The 18,296-nt window shown below is 42.0% G+C and overlaps 1 protein-coding gene across 6 annotated transcripts in view; it reads left to right on the top strand.

Annotated features, from left to right (window-relative positions):
* Nucleotides 1-18,296, top strand: part of ARHGAP26 (Rho GTPase activating protein 26) — a 466,314-nt gene that overhangs the window by 254,466 nt on the left and 193,552 nt on the right. The gene's annotated exons all lie outside the window — the stretch shown is intronic.

Genomic DNA, 18,296 nt, shown 5'->3' with positions numbered 1-18,296 from the left:
GTGCTATACAGTAAATTCTTCTTGTTTATCTAGCCTGTATATAGTAGTATCTGTTAATCCCATACTCCTCTAATTTATCCCTTCTCCAGCTTTTCCCTTTGGTAACCGTAATTTTGTTTTCTATGTCTGTGAGTCTGTTTCTGTTTCGTAAATAAGTTCATTTGTATTATTTTTTAGATTCCATATGTAAGTGATATCATGTAATATTTTTCTTTCTCTGGTTTATTTCACTTAGTATGATGTTCTGTAGGTCTATTCATGTTGCTGCAAGTGGCAGGATTTTTTAAATGGCCGAGTAATACTCCATTGTAAATATGTGCCACATCGTCTTCATCCATTCCTCTGTCAGTGGACATTCAGGTTGCTTCCATGTCTTGGCTATTGTAAACAGTGCTACTGTGGGCATTGAGGTACATGTATCTTTCTGAATTAGAGTTTTTGTCTTTCCTGGATATATCCTCAGGAGTGGAATTTCTGGATCATTTGATAACTCTATTTTTAGTTTTGTAAGGAACCTCCACGTATTCTCTGTAGTGGCTGCACCAATGTACATTCCCACCAACACTGTAGGAAGGCTCCCTTTTCTCCACACCCTCTCCAGCATTTATTATTTGTAGAGTCTTGATGATGGCCATTCTGACTGGTGTGAGGTGATACCTCATTGTAGTTTTGATTTGTATCTCTCTAATAATTAGTGATGTAGAGCATATTTTCACATACATCTTAGCCACCTGTATCTCTTCTTTGGAGAAATTATGTCTTCTTTGGAAAAATGTCTATTTAGGTCTTCTGTCTCTCCTCCTCCCCACGCCTATTTTTTTTTTTTTGCTTTTGGGTTATATGAGCTGCTTGTGTATTTTGGAAATTTAGCCCTTGTAGGTCACATCATTGGCAAATATTTTCTTCTAGTCCATAGGTTGTCTTTTTGTTTTATCATTTCCTTGCTGTACAGAAGCTTGTGTGTTTGATTAGGTCCCATTCATTTGTTTTTGTTTTCATTTCTTTTTTCTTGGGAGACTGACCTAAGAGAATATTGCTACAATTTATGTCAAAGAAGAATTTTACCTATGTTCTCTTCTAGGAGTTTTATGGTGTCATGTCTTTATATTTAAGTCTTTAAGTAATTTTATTTCTGTGTATGGTGTGAGGGAGAGTTATAGCTGCATTGATTTACATGCGGCTGAAAAAATTGACACTTTTATAGTGCTAAGTCACCTCCTTCAAGAGCTTTGAATGTCTTTCCCTTTATTCACACCTCTGTTAGCATTTTAGTTTTCTGCCTAGAAGTCTTCTGTATTCTTGGTTAAGCCCTACATACTAAATTCAAATCCCAATCTGCTTTTTTTGCCAGTTGTATGGGCCGCTCAACCATGGATCCTGCTGCCATCAGGAACCTTACCTGGGTTTGTTCCTGGAATGTGAAGAATATGCAGCAGTGACACTGAGTTTTCTCTCTTTAGTCAAATTTGTAACCAGTAGTGAAGGGAAGGAAAAAACAGGATTAAGAATAGCAGACAAGAAGGAAGTCCTGTTTGTTGCTCCCTACGCTTCTTTACTGAGGAGGTGATCGCACCAGGGTCAGTCATCTGGACAGCAAATGACTGTCACTGATTTTCCCCTTTGTTATTACAAAGAACAAGAGTCTTCCCTGGGCAGGAATGTTGCCACCTTAATGCATATCTCCTGAGTCTGCATGTCCCGTCGCATCTTACGTTTGGTATAGTTGTGAGATTTACTCCCCAAAGGCTCTGTGAGAACTGGTTCATTCTCCTTTGAAGTGAGCCCAGGTCAGAAGCAGGAGGAGGCGCCAGGAAGGAACCTGTTCTCAGCCCCCTTCCTGTTGTCCTGTCGTTCCACTGGAGGGACAGTTGGAAAGCTGAGAACTTGTCACAGAGAGTACACATTCCAGTGCAAGAGATCCAGGGAAAGGCAGGCTGTTCTAGTGCGAGTTCGTCTTTACCAGCTTTGAAGTTTTAAATAATAAATGTCACTGCCTCCTTAGCTGTGGAAAGATGAGCTTGTTAGTGAAAATGTGCTCTCCCGCTGCTTTGCCAGCTGTTTGGAAGCCGACAGACTGAGATAGAGAGGGCTGTCTCCTAGGCTTGGCTTCTAGTGACGTGTCCCTTAGTGTGTTAACTCAGATCCCATGGGCCAATCGGGTGGTTTCAAAGGAATATGCCTGAGTTGCCCTAGGTATGCCTTCTTGTGCGCTTCTGACCCCAGCTGGCTTTTCAGGGGGACGTTGCAGCCGTGTTCTTGCTCCCCCTCCTGTCGATGTGTTCCTGTGCTTTACCCTGAGCCTTTCACTAGACTTAACATCTGCACTTTTACAGATACACGAGTGTGCGGGCAAGTGCCCACAGCCAGGTGAGATGGGCTTCCAGCTAGGCTAGAAAGACTTTAAAAAGGACCCTCCCTCCTCCCCAGAAGAAGGAAATATAGTTCTTCCTCTTTTATTTCCTTGTTTTAATCCCTTCATTCCTTCCAGTTTGTTTTTAACTTAATACTTTAACAAGAATCCTTTTTATCTGCATAATGCCTAAGAACCCACTTCAAGTTGCCAACCTGTCATTCACACTAGAGGTGAAGGGAAGAGCAGTGATTAGAGAAAGCTTGCAAAGTTGGAATTAGGATCTGTAGGGTGTGGACATTGAATCTCTGAATCTCATTCCAAAGGTTTGACAGATTTGTATTTTTGCTTATTATGAAAATAATATGAACTCATTGCGGAACATTAAGGAAATATAGCATGGATTTTAAAAAATTCAATAAGAATCATCTATAATTTCATCTCTAGAGATACTTCTTCCTTTTTCTTTTTTCATGATGTCTTATGTTTATTTTGCCAATGTCAGTATGTGTTTCTACTTAATTGACATTATACTGAACATACTTGTTGGTATTCTGCTTTTAAAAATTCACAAGCTTTTTCTCAGATGATGAAAGTTGTTTATAAATATTATTTGTAATGGTTGTTGCATGCTCTGTCATAAGAGTGCATCCTAATTTGTTGACTATTTCCTGTCATTGGTCTTGAATGTCCTTTCCAGAGTTCTGCTTTTGTGAATGACTTCAGGGTGAGCATCCTTGTACATCCATCTTTATACACATTTCATGTAACTTCACATGAGAAAGTCCTAATGGGTGAAGTGGAAGAGCTGTTTCCTGGTGAATACAATTCCTGGTGAACTGGGAGGGTACTGTATGAATGATGCAGATTATCCTGCAGGCCCACTGGCCATGAAACCGTGGGTCAGTGCTGGGCCTCTCTAAGCTTCTGTTTCCCTGTCTGTAAAATGAGGATAAATCACAACCCTACCTCATAACCTTGCTGTGAGCATAAAAGCCCAGCACAATATCTGGCCTATTAGTGAATAAGTGCCTAATTACTGTGGTTATTATCCTTGTTGTTATCTGGTCATACCAATTACTCTCCCATATGAGGAAGAAAGAAGTCACTGGATTAGGGGAACCGCTTCTGGGCGGAGCAGGGGAAGAGAACAAAGGGCAGAAGCCAGCACGCCTGCTGCTGGGGGCTGGAGGCCACCCTGTGTTAATTCAGTGAACCCTCTGGATCCTCATGACTGCATTTCTCAAACTGGGGGGTGTACATTGCTGGCGACAGCCCAGATCATTTTGTATAGGACCAGACAAATGTTTCCAATTGCCTTTTAAATTATATATTTATTTAATGTGTATTGACTGGGGACCGGCCCACAAGTAAACATAACTTCTCCCTGCCCCACCCAGTTTTCTAAATGTTACTGCTTAGCACAGGTGTCATTTTTTCAGGAAAGGAACAGATTTTTGGATTTGTGGTGCTATTTAACTCTGCTCTGGTGGTCTGAAAGCAGCCATAGACAATATGGAAACGAAGGGGGTGGCATTATTTACAAAACAGGCAATGTTGAGTTTGGCCCATTAACTGCAAGTTTGTTAACTCAGCATGATACAAAGATAGGTTTTTAAATATTCATCTCTTCAAAACAGCATGGGGTTATGGCAGCGAGCATGAATGTGGTGTGTGGATGGGTACCATTTGCGGAAATACTTTTCACAGCAAGCGAGTTACAAGTGAGCAAACAGGCTTAAAGATGGCAAGGTACCAGAGCTGAGTCTGCCCAATTGCCAAGATCATTTCCCCTACCATTCTTGTTGTGCATGAGATCTTTGCTCTGCCCTGCCGTCTGTCATTATGTGGGCAACCCAGTGGGACTGGAAAGAGTTTCATCATCAACTTCCAATACCTAACCCACCCAGCAGTTTGCCATTGAGGGGCCACCCCTTGTTCCTTCTTCGTGAGCCTCCTCCAGAGCCATCTGCTGCTCCTCACACGTCACATAGGATGCTGGGAGAACCAGAGTCACACATTGCAGTGACTCAAGCTTCCCAGGTGCAGAGCTGTGACATGGCTCATTACTCTCCCACGGACTTTGACAACACAACCACAGCTGCTTTATATGTTGTTTCTGTTATGTACACTCATTTTCTCGGCTATTATTCAGATTAGACTCCATAATGGTGCTGGATCAAGGCACTTCTTGTTTCATAAGGATAAGATTGAGGACAAGGAGATAGATGGGAGGGGCATCATTACCTTTCTCTGTTTGCCCATTGCCCTGCCTCTGGTGTCTGCATTCCCTTCATCTCTCTGCCTCAGCTTCCATTGATTGTAAAACAGAAAAAGAGATTGAGTCTTGAGGCTCGCAGGGGAAGAAGGTCTGATGGGACCACATGGGTCACTGTTTTTAAAATGTTCTGAAGTCTTCAGCCGTCACTAAAAAGCTAGCAGTCTCACGAAAGCAGTGAAGGACAAGAAAGCAGCTTTTCTTTTTTCTTTTGCTTCCGATCATCTTTGGCCTTTTGCTTTGAGGACACCCACAGTTGAGAGGCTGAAGACAGCCGTGAGTAGCCAGGATCCCTGTAGGATCAGAGCCATCCAGTGGCTGCCAGATCTCCACTGGTTGGTGGCTTATAAATAGAACATTTCCCCTCTTAAGCCTGAGAAGGATGGACGCATTAGTGGGGATGGTGGCCTGGCCTCCTATGTGCTGGCCCACAAGGGAGTCAGCTGAGTGCATCTTCCCCTCCAGCTTTCTCTCTACGCCTGCCAGCCAGAGTTGATAGAAGACAGGCGTGCATTCCCTTCCTGCTGCCCCCAGCCCCTCTTGGCCCTTTTTCTTTCCCTGTTTCCTCCATGGCAGATTTTTGTCACCATTACTTTCTTCTCCTGAGCCATGGTGGGATAAGATGGTCTCATGCTATCTCATTGAAGTGCTGACCCTCTGCAGCCTGCTTTTCCTTGAGTTGTGAGCACGGCACAGCTGGTTGGTGTGGCCTGTGTAGAGTGGCAACGGCCCAGCATGAGCACTGGGGGCCAGCAGGAGAGGAAGGAGAAGGAATGGATTGTTTCCTCCAAGATGCTATTCTCTGGGTTCCCAGCCCTTTGGTTTGGTGACACCCCATCCCCCATGGACATGGCTGACCCTGGTACTCCTCAGACTTGCCTGTATAGTCAGAAGACTTTCGGCTTGTCCTCAAATCCGTCCTCTCCTCAGCCAGCTTTTGACTGACAAATGCAGCCAGTGCGTGACTTTGCTGTGGCCTGATATCCCCTTCCCCTCAGCCATATGGCTTCTGGACAGACAGCAGGCTGCCGCCTGGCAGGTGCCCACCACCCCTTGGCATCCCAGTTTGGGCTTCAACCACGGAACAGCAAGCAGGTCTGTGGCAACATCCTTAACTCTTAAAGCCCAGGGCAAGGGGCTGTGGAGACAGAGACTGATTTACCTCACTGGCTAAGAATGCAGGCTCTTGATCAATGATATCATTAGTGATAAACATTATCATTAGCACATACTGTGTCCCAGGCAATGTGCTTAGTGTCTGACCTACATTATATTATTTGATCTTTGTAAGAACCCTGTGAAGCAGATGGTAGTATTGACCCCATTTACAGATGAGAAAACTGAGGCTTCATCCTAAGTGCAAACTTGTGGTTACTCAAGATCATTCCTTCCCACCCTAGTCAGTGTTTGCACCTGTCAGAGTGTGCACCTGTAATTCAGCAGGTGAGATTTAGTGACAGATGTCAAATTCTGTTGCCCACGGAGTCGGGGGGGGGGGGTGTTGGGTAGTGGTTGGGAATGTTGGCTCTGGAGTATTATTACACATGTGTCTGGAATCCCAGCCTCATGGTTTATTGAATGTGTGACCATGGGGAATTAATTTCTCCAGACCTTAGTTTCTTTATCTGTAAAATGAGGATAGTCTTACTGTCTACGTCATTGGTTTTTTTGAGAGTATCAAATGAGAATAAACTGGAAATTCTTTAATCAGTGGTGCTTGGTATTCTAAGCAGTCATTAAATGTTGCTCTCTGCTGTTATTATCAATAACATCATCATTAGCTGAAACCAGAGGCTATTTATATAAAGCCTGACACTGCATTGTTTCTTTCAGAGTTCCTCAGAGTGCCTTCACATGCATTGCTTTTTTTTTTTTTTATTTCTACTATGCTTGATCTTCAAGATGAGAAAAAGGGTCCGAGAGGTGAGGTATTCCCACATCATACAATATCATGGTGACTCCAGGTGCAAATCTTAGGCCTCAGATTCTGAATGGCATCTCCTTCCCTGCCTTCTCCTGCCCTGGGGTTTGTTGTGTCTGAAAAATAGCTAAACCATTTCTAGGGCAGATAAGGTAGAGGACGCGTAGTCAGAGGCAGGGAAGGGATCTAGCTGGACAGAGGAGATTGGTTTTCCGCTTGAAACACGTCCACCTTTGGAAAGCTGGCACTGATCTCTCTTGGTTGAGAAATCAGTGCACAGCCACCCAGGCCTCGAGGTAGAAAGGAATTGAGGCCACTGGACTGTAAGTCATTCTTGGGATGCCCAGAGTCCCAGGTAGGAGACAAATAGTTCTGATTAAGATGGTTCACATTACCAAGGCGTGTATGAAGCCTTCCTTCTTCGCAGCTGTCCTGATTAGGAATTTTAAGGCAGACTAGGAGACTGCAGATGTAAAAACCCAGAAGGAAACAGTCCTTCCTCCATCCTCCCACCCCAAGCTGGCCTGCAGCTCCCAGCCTGTACTGTGCAGGAACCCGACTGCTGCCACTTTGGCTGCCTCTGTCTGGCTGAGAACTGGGACATCTGAGACTGGCAGGTTTATTCCAAGCCAGGCAGGGTTGTCATCTCTTCTTCTGCTACCTGTTTTACTTGCTTTACTCTCCATCCTTCTCGGCTTATTTTTCTAAATGTGTGTCTCCAGAAACCATGAGAAAAGAAGTTCTTCCTGGCTAGGGAAGAAAATTCTGATTGGTGGTGTTCATGCACAGAGGCCAGGGGGTGAATGAGACCCCTATCCGTGCTGTCCTGTGCTTCCCCAGGAGACCCTGCACTCTGGAAGGTACCAGGGTTCAGTCAGCTGCTTCCCATTGAGGTTCCTGGAGTGTCGGAACTGCTTCACCTATTGATTTCTTGGTGTCTCTGCTGGTGAAAATGTGGGTTGTAGTTGTTGCTTCCTTCAGGAGATGTGTATTGAAGCTATGGTAGTGAACAAGGCAGATAAAGTCCCTGAATGAGAGCAGGGACACCAAACAGAAAGCCAGCAGACAAAGGGAGGCTTCCAGGTGGAGAGAAGGGCTATGAGGAAGTAAGAACAAAGGGATAGAGAGTTACAAGGGAAGGGTGGCTATTTTATATTTAATTTATTTTTTACTGAAGTATAGTTGATTTTACAATGTTGTGTTAGTTACTGTTGTACAGTAGAATGGCTCAGTTATACACCGATACACATTCTTTTTCATATTCTTTTCCAATTTGGTTTATCACAGGATACTTAATATAGTTCGCCGTGCTGCACTGCAGGACCTTGTTGTGTATCCATCCTATATGTAACAGTTTGCATCCACTCACCCCAAAATCCCAGTCCATCCCTCTCTTGATGGGTGGCTGTTTTAGATACCAGGAACAGAGGAGGCCTCCTTGAAGAAATGACATTTAAGGAGAAACCTGAACAAACCTAGGGAGGGTGGCATGTCAGGAACTGGCAGAGAAACAAGCACGTACAGAGGCCCCTGCAGCGGAGAAGCTGAACTAGCCATGTTCAAGGAGTATCAGGAAGGACCCTTGTGACTGGATTGGCAGAGACCAGAGGGAGAGTGTTTAGGTAGACTGAACCATGTGAGGCTGTGGTCAGGAGGTAGGATTGCATTCTAAGTGTCGTAAGAAGTCCCTGGCGGGTTGTGATCAGGCGAGTGACATGAGCCAATGTATATTTTTAAAAGATGACTCTGACCACTGGCAGAGAATACACTGTAGGGGGCAAAAGGAGAAACAGTTGAGAGGCTATGGGAACAGTCCAGGCAAAAGATGATGGTAGCTTGGACCAAAGTATTAGTAACAGAGATGATGAGAAGTAGCTGGATTCTAGGTTTAAGTTATTGCTGATGGGACTGGCTAACAGATTGGATGTGGGGTGTGAGAGATGGCAAGGAATCAAGGATGACTGTTGAAATAGGACAGCTTGCTGATAGAATGTGGTACCCTCCCATCTTGTCCTTTCAGCCAGGTTGAAGGTGGTGCCTGGGCTGCTACAGATTAGGACAGTAGCTCCCAAATGTGTTGTTTGTCACCTTCATTATTTTTTAACATGTGTATATGCCCCCTGTAATATTATTTATGTACTGTTTTTTAAAATTAACTCGCTCTTCTTAAACTACATTTATTTTAAAAATGCATCATACTTTGTGAGATAAAACAATAAATTTCTAGTACTTATTAAAGTAAGTATGTAACAATTGCAAATATTTATTTGTGAACTACTTGGAATCATTTCATATACCCTGATGGCACAAGCCAACATTACACTTTGAGGTACACAGCACTGGTGAATCTTTTTTATTGGATGAGGAATGTGGAATAGATATCACCCATTAACTAACAGTCAATAATCATTTGTAGTGGTCTTTAGTGATAATAATTTTAGTCCCTTGATGTACAGTACAGTGTTATCTATCCCACATGTGATTCTCACACCTGCTGAAGCATATCCTTTGGGAGGCACCCAGAATCTGCATTGAGCAAGCATGCCCCTGAGTCTGTCCCCTAGGTTTGGGAGCTACTTCTGGAGTAGAAAGGGCAGAATCCAGAAAATAGGACTCCAGCCCTGGTCCTTCTCTGACTAACTGTGTGAACTTCAGCAGAGGAACAGGGAATAGAAGAGAATGATCTCTGGAGCCAGACCAAGTTAGAATCCTGGTTCCACCACTCATGAACACCATAATCCTACAGAAGTTCCTTAATCTTGTTTGATCCAAGGTTTCTTGCCTGCAAAGCAGGGCTGGTGATAATGATAATGGTGATGATATGGTGCAATAAGTGCCTACTCCAGAGCAATACCATGTGCGAAGTGTTACTACTGCCATCATCATTGTTGGTACCACTTAACATCGTGAGCCTGGCATTTCTCATCATAAAAACTTAACAGATATATTGGAAAAGTCAAATAAACTATGAGCTATTAATTTATTCTATAAATAGTGTTGTATTATCCTTCATTATACTTACTAGTGTGGAGACACAGCAAGATGTTTTTAGTAAGAATAGTAGCAATATGTACCCCCATGAGATTACAGTAAGGTTAACATGCACTTGGATGTGAAGAGTATTTCATCAACTGGAAAGTTTGATTCAAGTATTGTAGTGTAGTTACTATATCCTAATAATCATAGTACTGGTAATGACCATTTACCGAATACTAGCTAAGTCTCAGTTGCTGTGCATTTCATTTGACCTTCGTAGCATTAAGGTGAGTTACCATACCACACAGGTGAGGAAGGTGAAGCTTCTTGCCTAAGAGCATAATGGCCAGAGGTGGCAGAGACAGGAGTCTAAGCCAGGTCTGTCTGGCCTTAAAATTCATTATTCTCTTTCCAGTACATACAACTTCTGTCAGTGTTACTTCAGTTAATGTTAAAGTTCATTCACATTCCCTGAGTACCTACCAGCCAGGGAACAGAATAAAGGGCAGTTGGCAGTGAAGTGAAATGGGTCACAGGTGTGGGGAGCTGATCTGGGATTAAAACTGGCTCTGGGTAATTGCCCAAGTAGAGAACTCACACCTTTCCTGGACCCCACTGGAAGCTTCACAGCCAGGAAGCCCTGGCAACTCTGGGGCTTCACATGCTTAGGAAAAGGATGTGAGCCCCTCTGAGTGTGTGAGTCAACTGGAAATCTCTTCTCCAGATGGGATTTTGTATTCAATTCAGTGTGGGTGTTTTTCTTCATGGCTTTTAATGGTGCTGAAATTGATTAAATTCAGAAGGAGCGAGGCAGGCCAGGCTTTAAAGAGCAAATCACATAGGGAAAGTGAGTAAATTTCTGTGGTGAGAACGTGCCCCAGGAACTGTCCATAAAGTGGTGGGCTGGTCTCAGCAATTCCAGATGACTTCCTGTATCCATCAGCATTGGAAACACAGCAAGGACTTCCTTTACCTCAGTTCTCTTGTTTTTATTTCCAGAAAATTCCATTTCTCCCATAAAAAAAGAAAAAAAAAAAACCTTGAAAGGTATTTTTTTTTTTAATCAAAGAAAAGTTGAATAAAGAAAAAGTCAGTCGAACACCAGCTTTAGGAAACTGTTAATTCCATCTAATTCACGTTGAGCCTAATTCAGGTAAGTCAGTTCCTCTCCTTTCGAGGAGAGGTCTGAGGTCTGTTAGAATTCCTGGGAGGCATGTCTGGGGTAACTTTGGGACATATTTCAAAGTGTCATTTTTTTTTTCCAGATTATATGTCCATCAGTCAGCCTATGCTGTGAGAAGGTCCCTTCTATTCAGAACTGGTGATTTGGCCACTTACCTAGTTTCTGGGTGCTTTGAATACTAACGATTTGGAGACAGGCAGCAGCTAGTCAGTGATTTTTATAAGAGGGACTTTGGGACCTCAAGAGTGAGTGGCACAGAATTCTGGAGGTGAATGCTCTTATTTTCTAGAGCTTTCTCTACCCTCAGGCCTGTCTGACTGTTTTTGTTTTTTTTAATGATTTTATTTATTTATTTTTATTTCTGGCTGCACTGGGTCTCCATTGCTTTTCTCAGGCTTTCTCCAGTTGCAGTGAGTGGGGACTACGTCATTGTGGTTTGCAGGCTCCTCATTATGGTGGCTCCTCTTGTAGAGCACAGGCTCTAGAGTGAGGGCTCAGTACTTGTGGTACACGGGCTTAGTTGCTCCGCAGCATGTGGGATCTTCCCGGACCAGGACTTGAACCCATGTCTCCTGCATTGGCAGGTGGATTCCTATCCACTGTACCACCAGGGAAGTCCTGTCTGATTGTTTAGATGGCCTAGTTAGTATGTGCAAGCAAAGGATTTCTATTATTAAAAGTGTCCAGGAAACCTAAACTTGGTTTTGTTTCCTCTGTTCTATGTCTTGGCTTGCATAGTTTTTGTTTTTCCCTGATTCTTAGGGCTGTACTGCTTGGTAATACCTGTTTGTATTGATACAGGAAGGAAGGAAGTGGTTAGATTAAGCCATTCATTTCTTTATTTAACCTTTTATCCTCACAAAAGATGGAAAAGCTGAGGAGCAGAAGCTTAGATAACCTATCTGCTTTCATAGGGTTTACATCAGTTGAAGTTTGAAACGTCAGTTTGACTCTACCACACTGCCCCTCTGCAGCTCTTCCTACCATTCAGTCACCACTTTACAGATCCGTGTATCCAAAATGAAAAATTACACCAAATGAAAAGTTACATGCTTCTACTTCATTTCCAGCATTATGGTGGACGGTGGATGACAGAGATTTAGTAATAATGACAATAAATGAGTAAAGTTATATATGGACCATTGTCTTTATGAATGCATATCCAGCTTGGTAGACAGACATCTTTTGCAGGATTGTACAAATAAATGTAGCTTTGTACTCCTGTTGCATACTCTGATGGAGAGGTTGAGGAAGGCATCAACCTAGGTGGAGGGGTCAGAGAGGCTTCTTTACAGGAGATGATACTTGAAGGGGAAGACCTGAGAATTTGGAGTCACATGGGCCAAAGGGCTCCCAGGGGTGAAACACAGCTTGTACAAAGGCTGAGGAGAAAGTGTGGTCAACTGGACACTCTGAGAGGAAGCCAGTGTGGTTGGGATGCTGAGACCTGGGGGAGGGCCCTGAGACGAAGCTGGAGCCAGACCATGCAAGGCTGTGTGGGCCTTGTTAGGGGCCAGGGTTATGCTTCTAAGAGCAGTGGGGTGCCATTAAATGATTTTAGGCAGAGAGGTGATGTGGTCTGGTTTTGTCAAGGTCATGGGGGTTGCAGGGTTGAGGGCAGATTGGAGGAAGTCAGAGGAGGTGTGCGCCAAGGAGACCAGTTAGGAGGGCCTTGCAGCTGTCCTAGTAACAGATGAGGGGACCAGGGTGGTGTGGTGAAGGCAGCGAGAACTAGGTAAAATTGAGATGCATTAGGTGGTAAAACTGAGGTGAATAATTTGGATGTGGGAGATAAGAAAGAAGGGAAGTGCTAAAGGTTAAGTTCATGATTTTATTGTAGTTCTCACTCTTTACCATTACCTACATGCTGCTGCTGCTTCTTTTTTTTTTTAAAGACCAAGGAAAGCTTCATAGAGGTAACATGAGGTACCAGAAGCTGCAGAACAAGGCATTGAAGGTTATGCTAAAATCCATGTATATACCTGACCCACCAGTCTTCTTCTTTTAAACAATTTGACTGATCCTTAAAGTATATTGCTGTTTTAAGCCCATTGCAGTAAAGCAGTCAGTTCCTGGATCTCACCTGCTTCCCTCCTCTCAGAGTTCATACCCTGGGCATGGTAAGCAAAGACCAAATAGTTTGCTAGGCATCCTCCTCCCTCTTTGGCCCTAAGAATATCCAGGTTGACTGAGAGTCAAACTGCCTGTCCCATGTCCTTCTGTTCTCCATAAAACTTAGAGAAAATAGCTTTGTGTGACGCTGGCCCTTAACTTCCTCTAAAAACAGACAAATAATGCTTCAAAAGTTGACATGACAGTTAAGAGGATGACCCTTTTCTAACTTGGCAGGTCAGCCTGGGTGTTTGTGTGAGGTCTGTGAATATTCATTATCTGACAACTGTTTGGCCTGCCCTTTGTGTAAACCTGGGCAGAGCTAAACTCATGGCTGAGAGAGGAAGGTGAGCCAGTCCAAGCCTTAGCTGCCAGACCGTGAGTGTCTGGCCCAGGAGGTACCGGCCCTGCAACAACTCATTGCCAGTCAAATTAAGGGAATAATGCAAGCCTAGTAGATATTTAATGAGAGATTATTTCTGGAGATTATAAGGATACAGCAATTGCAAATAAATCCCTGACCTTTTCTGAGCCTAGGCTCAGTAAAAGAGCTGAATCACCTGCTCGAAGGGATTAAGGACAGCCGCTTCCATCTGGCGGGCTGCTCAGACTTTTTCTTTCATTAGCAAACTCTGCTCAGTTGTGATGGTGTTCTAAACCTGATAGTGGGAACTGGATTTTTCGAATAGGAGATCTCAATTAACTTAGATTATGTATCTTCTGGACAGTGATCAGGACTAATGATCTGATTATGGATTCACTGTAGTCCCTGTCACATCAGTGGTACTCAGTACATGTTAAATAGGAAAGAAATTGTTCATCATCAGTATCCTAATCACGATGTCAGCAGGAAACTCAGACTGGTGAGAATAGAATTCAAACCTGTGTGTGTGTGTGTGTGTGTGTGTACACACGTGTGCACACCAGAGATAGAGAAATACAGAGAAGTGCCAGGGTAGGGGGCAGTGTAATAATTTATATCAGTTACAGTTTAGAGATTTACAACAGTGATAGTTAAAGTGTTTTTCATGAGTTCCTTATTAGGACTGTTGTTTCATATTAATTCCATCTCTTAACACAGTTTTGTTTATGAAACTGTAGTAATTATCATCAGTATGCAGCTTGAACACGTTAGAGGCTTATAGTGTTACCTTGAGCTCTTAGCATTTGTCTTGGCAATATATGAATTTGTTATATGCATTTGAATTTAGACAACTAATGATACTAATATTGTTACGTGTGTAATGACTTTATGTGTAACATCTGTGTAAGATTTATTTCATGAAAAGGGTTTTGCTGGTATAAAACAAATTGGAGAACTTCTAATTTTGGGAAAACCAAAGAAGGAACATTTACTCAGAGATTTTGGGTGGGGGGCATTTTTCTTTGGCATTTTCCAAAAGACATAAGTATAATTAGTGTGGCTTAGTGGAATTTAGTTTTTTTCTGAATATGCTTGGGGGATAGCATTGTATTCTTTTCCATTAGCTATTACCTACTTAGAGAAGGAGCCAACTTCCCACAGTTCCATGAGAAAAGGTCAAGGACTGATTTGTCTCTGCAGGGTTATATCTAGCTCTGTCCGTATTTCTTCCAGTAGTTGGGCTAGTGGCTTTATGAGCATGTATCTTCTGGCCACTGGGGTCATCCCTGTCAGCTGCCAAGTTATTTCTAATTTTAACCATGTTCACGGGGTAAGGAAGCAAAATAGTCTTTGTCCAGAACAGAAGTTCGTCAATGCCTAGAACACGATCATGTTCACAAACCTACCCTTAAAATTTCTAAATTTGGAATCCATCTCAGCAACTCCCCAGAGCACTGTCCACAACTTCAGTCCTTTCTCTCCCAAACTTCCTTGACTATCATCCCTGTGTAAGAATCCTCCTAATCACCTCTCAAAAGAAGAACCAAAAGGCTTCAACTGACTATTGAATCATGTTATGGACATTTAGGTAACATCGTTAAGCATAGAAAACAATTTCCCCTCTGACAAATACTTGTCAGTAGGCTCTATTTTGACTACTGTATAAAGGAATGAACTTTCTCCCCTACACATGAAAAGATGCCCAGCACCAGTAGTCATTAGGGAAATGCAAGTAACAACCACAGTGAGATACCATTTCACATCCAGAATGGCAGTAATTAAAAAGACAATCACAAACATTGGTAAGGACCTGGAGAAATTGGAATTTTCATATGTCACTGGTGGGAATGTAAAGTGGTCTAGCACTTTTAGAAAGCAGTTTGGCATTTCTTCAAAAAGTTAAGCATAGAGTTACCATATAACCTAGCACTTCTAACCTTGGGCACATAATGAACAGAAATGAAAATATATGTTCACACAAAGATTTGTACACCAGTGTGTTCCTAGTAGCATTATTCATAATAGCCAAAAAGCAGAAATGGTAACTGATGAATGGATAAATGAAATGTGGTATATCCAGGCAATGAAATGTTATTTAGTCATGAAATGGAGTAAAGTACATTGATGCTGCATTGTAGAGAAATCTGGAAAGCATTATACTAAGTGAAAGAAACTAGATACAAAACACCACATATTATATGATTGCTTGTACATGAAATGTCCAGAATAAGCAAATCTATAGAAACAGAAGATAGATTTCTGGTTTCTAGGAGCTGAGGGAGGAGGGAAATAGAGTTACTGTTAATGTGTATAAGGTTTTTCATGGGAGTATTGAAAATGTTGTGTAGAGAATGGTGATTGATTCATGACTTTGAAATATACTAGAAATTAATGAATTGTAAGTTTTAAATGAGTGAATTATATCTTAGTGAGTTATCATTTTTAAAAAATCTTGCTTTGATTCCAGTAGATATTTAGACTATGTATTACAGTTTGTCATAAAATTTGAGAAAACTCGATGGTATGAGTTGAGCTTTATTTAGAAGAATGATCCTTTTCTGAGTCAGAAAGCTATATACAACACAATTTGCAGAGTAAACACTCGGTTCATATTAGAAGAAGCAAGGGATTGAATTAGTAGACTCTCTGTAGCTTTAAGAGAACAAGAACAATGGTTTGTATAGCAAGTGCTCTGCAGGAAGAAAAACATCATTTCCTCCCCCTTTCCGGTACTTTATTTACTATCCTAGAGATAGTAAGTATGTTTAATAATAAGTACCACGAAGTGACATGTACACATGTAAGAGCTAAAGCTGGTTCTCTTTGGGAAGAGAAGTTTGGGGAAGTTGCCATTCCTTTTTGGTTTGATTTGGGGAATTTTCAGTGATTTTTTTAAAGGATTTTTTCCTTCACTGGACCTATAGTCAACCATATACATTAAGAATGGAGAGATTCCATTTGGATGAGATCCAAGATGAGTTCAAGTTCTGCTCAGTTCTCGTATTTTATAAGTGTATTTCTTGCCCTGGGATGACAACAAATCATTTATAAATACTCACTTTCCTTCTTCCTACCATTCCCTTCTCCACTCAAAACACTGGTTTGTAGAATATCTTGTCCTGATATCCTAAGGAGGTCAAAGATTCTTAAAGATTACCACGCACATCTTATCATTGGATAATCAGAGCATGGGGATGAATTTTGTTGGGTTTTCAGCCCTGTTGCCAGGTTGGCAGTTGATTCTGTGCTATGGAAAAGTTGGTGCTGCTTGTCATTTATTTTCTGAGTGACAGGAGGGAGTTTGGAGCAGATGGAGAACCCTGTCACCACATAGAGGATGGGTCTTCCACATTAGTGCTTTTCCCTTAGATATCTTCTTTGTCCTTGGTTTTAATTCCTTGTTTTAGTTTAGTTTAGTTTAATTTAGTTTTAGTTTAATGTCCTTGTTTTAATCCCCGCCCCTCCCCCCCCCGTCACTTTTCCTTTTTTTTCCTTTTTCTAGTCATCTGAGCAAAATTTTATTCTTCCCTTTAACTCAGAGTCACTTATTTTTTTATTTTTCAGAGTCACTTTTAAGGCAATTAAGGTTTTACTGGCTCCTTATATGAGTCTTCCACATATTAGCTCTGCAGCTTTGGTCAAGATAGTTAGCTTTGCCAAATCTGTTTCTTCTTGTATAATTTGGGGCTCATGATAGTACCAACCTAGAGGACTTATTAAACAAGGGGAGCTCTGTGAAGCACTTACCTGACATTTATTGAGCATTTAATTTATGCCTTTTTTTTCCCATTTATTTTTATTAGTTGGAGGCTAATTACTTTACAATATTGTAGTGGTTTTTGCCATACATTGACATGAATCAGCCATGGATTTACATGTATTCCCCATCCCGATCCCCCCTCCCACCTCCCTCTCTACCCGATCCCTCTGGGTCTTCCCAGTGTACTTGTCTCATGCATCCAACCTGGGCTGGTGATCTGTTTCACCCTAGATAATATACATGTTTCGATGCTGTTCTCTCGAAACATCCCACCCTCGCCTTCTTCCACAGAGTCCAAAAGTCTGTTCTGTACATCTGTGTCTCTTTTTCTGTTTTGCATATAGGGTTATCGTTACCATCTTTCTAAATTCCATATATATGTGTTAGTATACTGTAATGGTCTTTATCTTTCTGACTTACTTCACTCTGTATAATGGGCTCCAGTTTCATCCATCTCATTAGAACTGATTCAAATGAATTCGTTTTAATGGCTGAGTAATATTCCATGGTGTATATGTACCACAGCTTCCTTATCCATTCATCTGCTGATGGGCATCTAGGTTGCTTCCATGTCCTGGCTATTATAAACAGTGCTGCGATGAACATTGGGGTGCACGTGTCTCTTTCAGATCTGCTTTCCTCAGTGTGTATGCCCAGCAGTGGGATTGCTGGGTCATGTGGCAGTTCTATTTCCAGTTTTTTAAGGAATCTCGACACTGTTCTCCATAGCGGCTGTACTAGTTTGCATTCCCACCAATAGTGTAAGAGGGTTCCCTTTTCTCCACACCCTCTCCAGCATTTATTGCTTGTAGACTTTTGGATAGCAGCCATCCTGACTGGCGTGTAATGGTACCTCATTGTGGTTTTGATTTGCATTTCTCTGATAATGAGTGATGTTGAGCATCTTTTCATGTGTTTGTTAGCCATCTGTATGTCTTCTTTGATGAAATGTCTGTTTAGTTCTTTGGCCCATTTTTTGATTGGGTCATTTATTTTTCTGGAATTGAGCTACAGGAGTTGCTTGTATATTTTTGAGATTAATCCTTTGTCTGTTGCTTCATTTGCTATTATTTTCTCCCAATCTGAGGGCTGTCTTTTCACCTTACTTATAGTTTCCTTTGTAGTGCAAAAGCTTTTAAGTTTAATTAGGTCCCATTTGTTTAGTTTTGCTTTTATTTCCAATATTCTGGGAGGTGGGTCATAGAGGATCCTGCTGTGATTTATGTCGGAGAGTGTTTTGCCTATGTTCTCCTCTAGGAGTTTTATAGTTTCTGGTCTTACATTTAGATCTTTAATCCATTTTGAGTTTATTTTTGTGTATGGTGTTAGAAAGTGTTCTAGTTTCATTCTTT

Source organism: Cervus canadensis, chromosome 4, assembly GCF_019320065.1.
Source record: "Cervus canadensis isolate Bull #8, Minnesota chromosome 4, ASM1932006v1, whole genome shotgun sequence".
Classification (NCBI taxonomy): domain Eukaryota; kingdom Metazoa; phylum Chordata; class Mammalia; order Artiodactyla; family Cervidae; genus Cervus; species Cervus canadensis.
The sequence above is the reverse complement of the archived record's forward strand: the minus strand, read 5'-3'. Positions and strand labels throughout refer to the sequence as shown.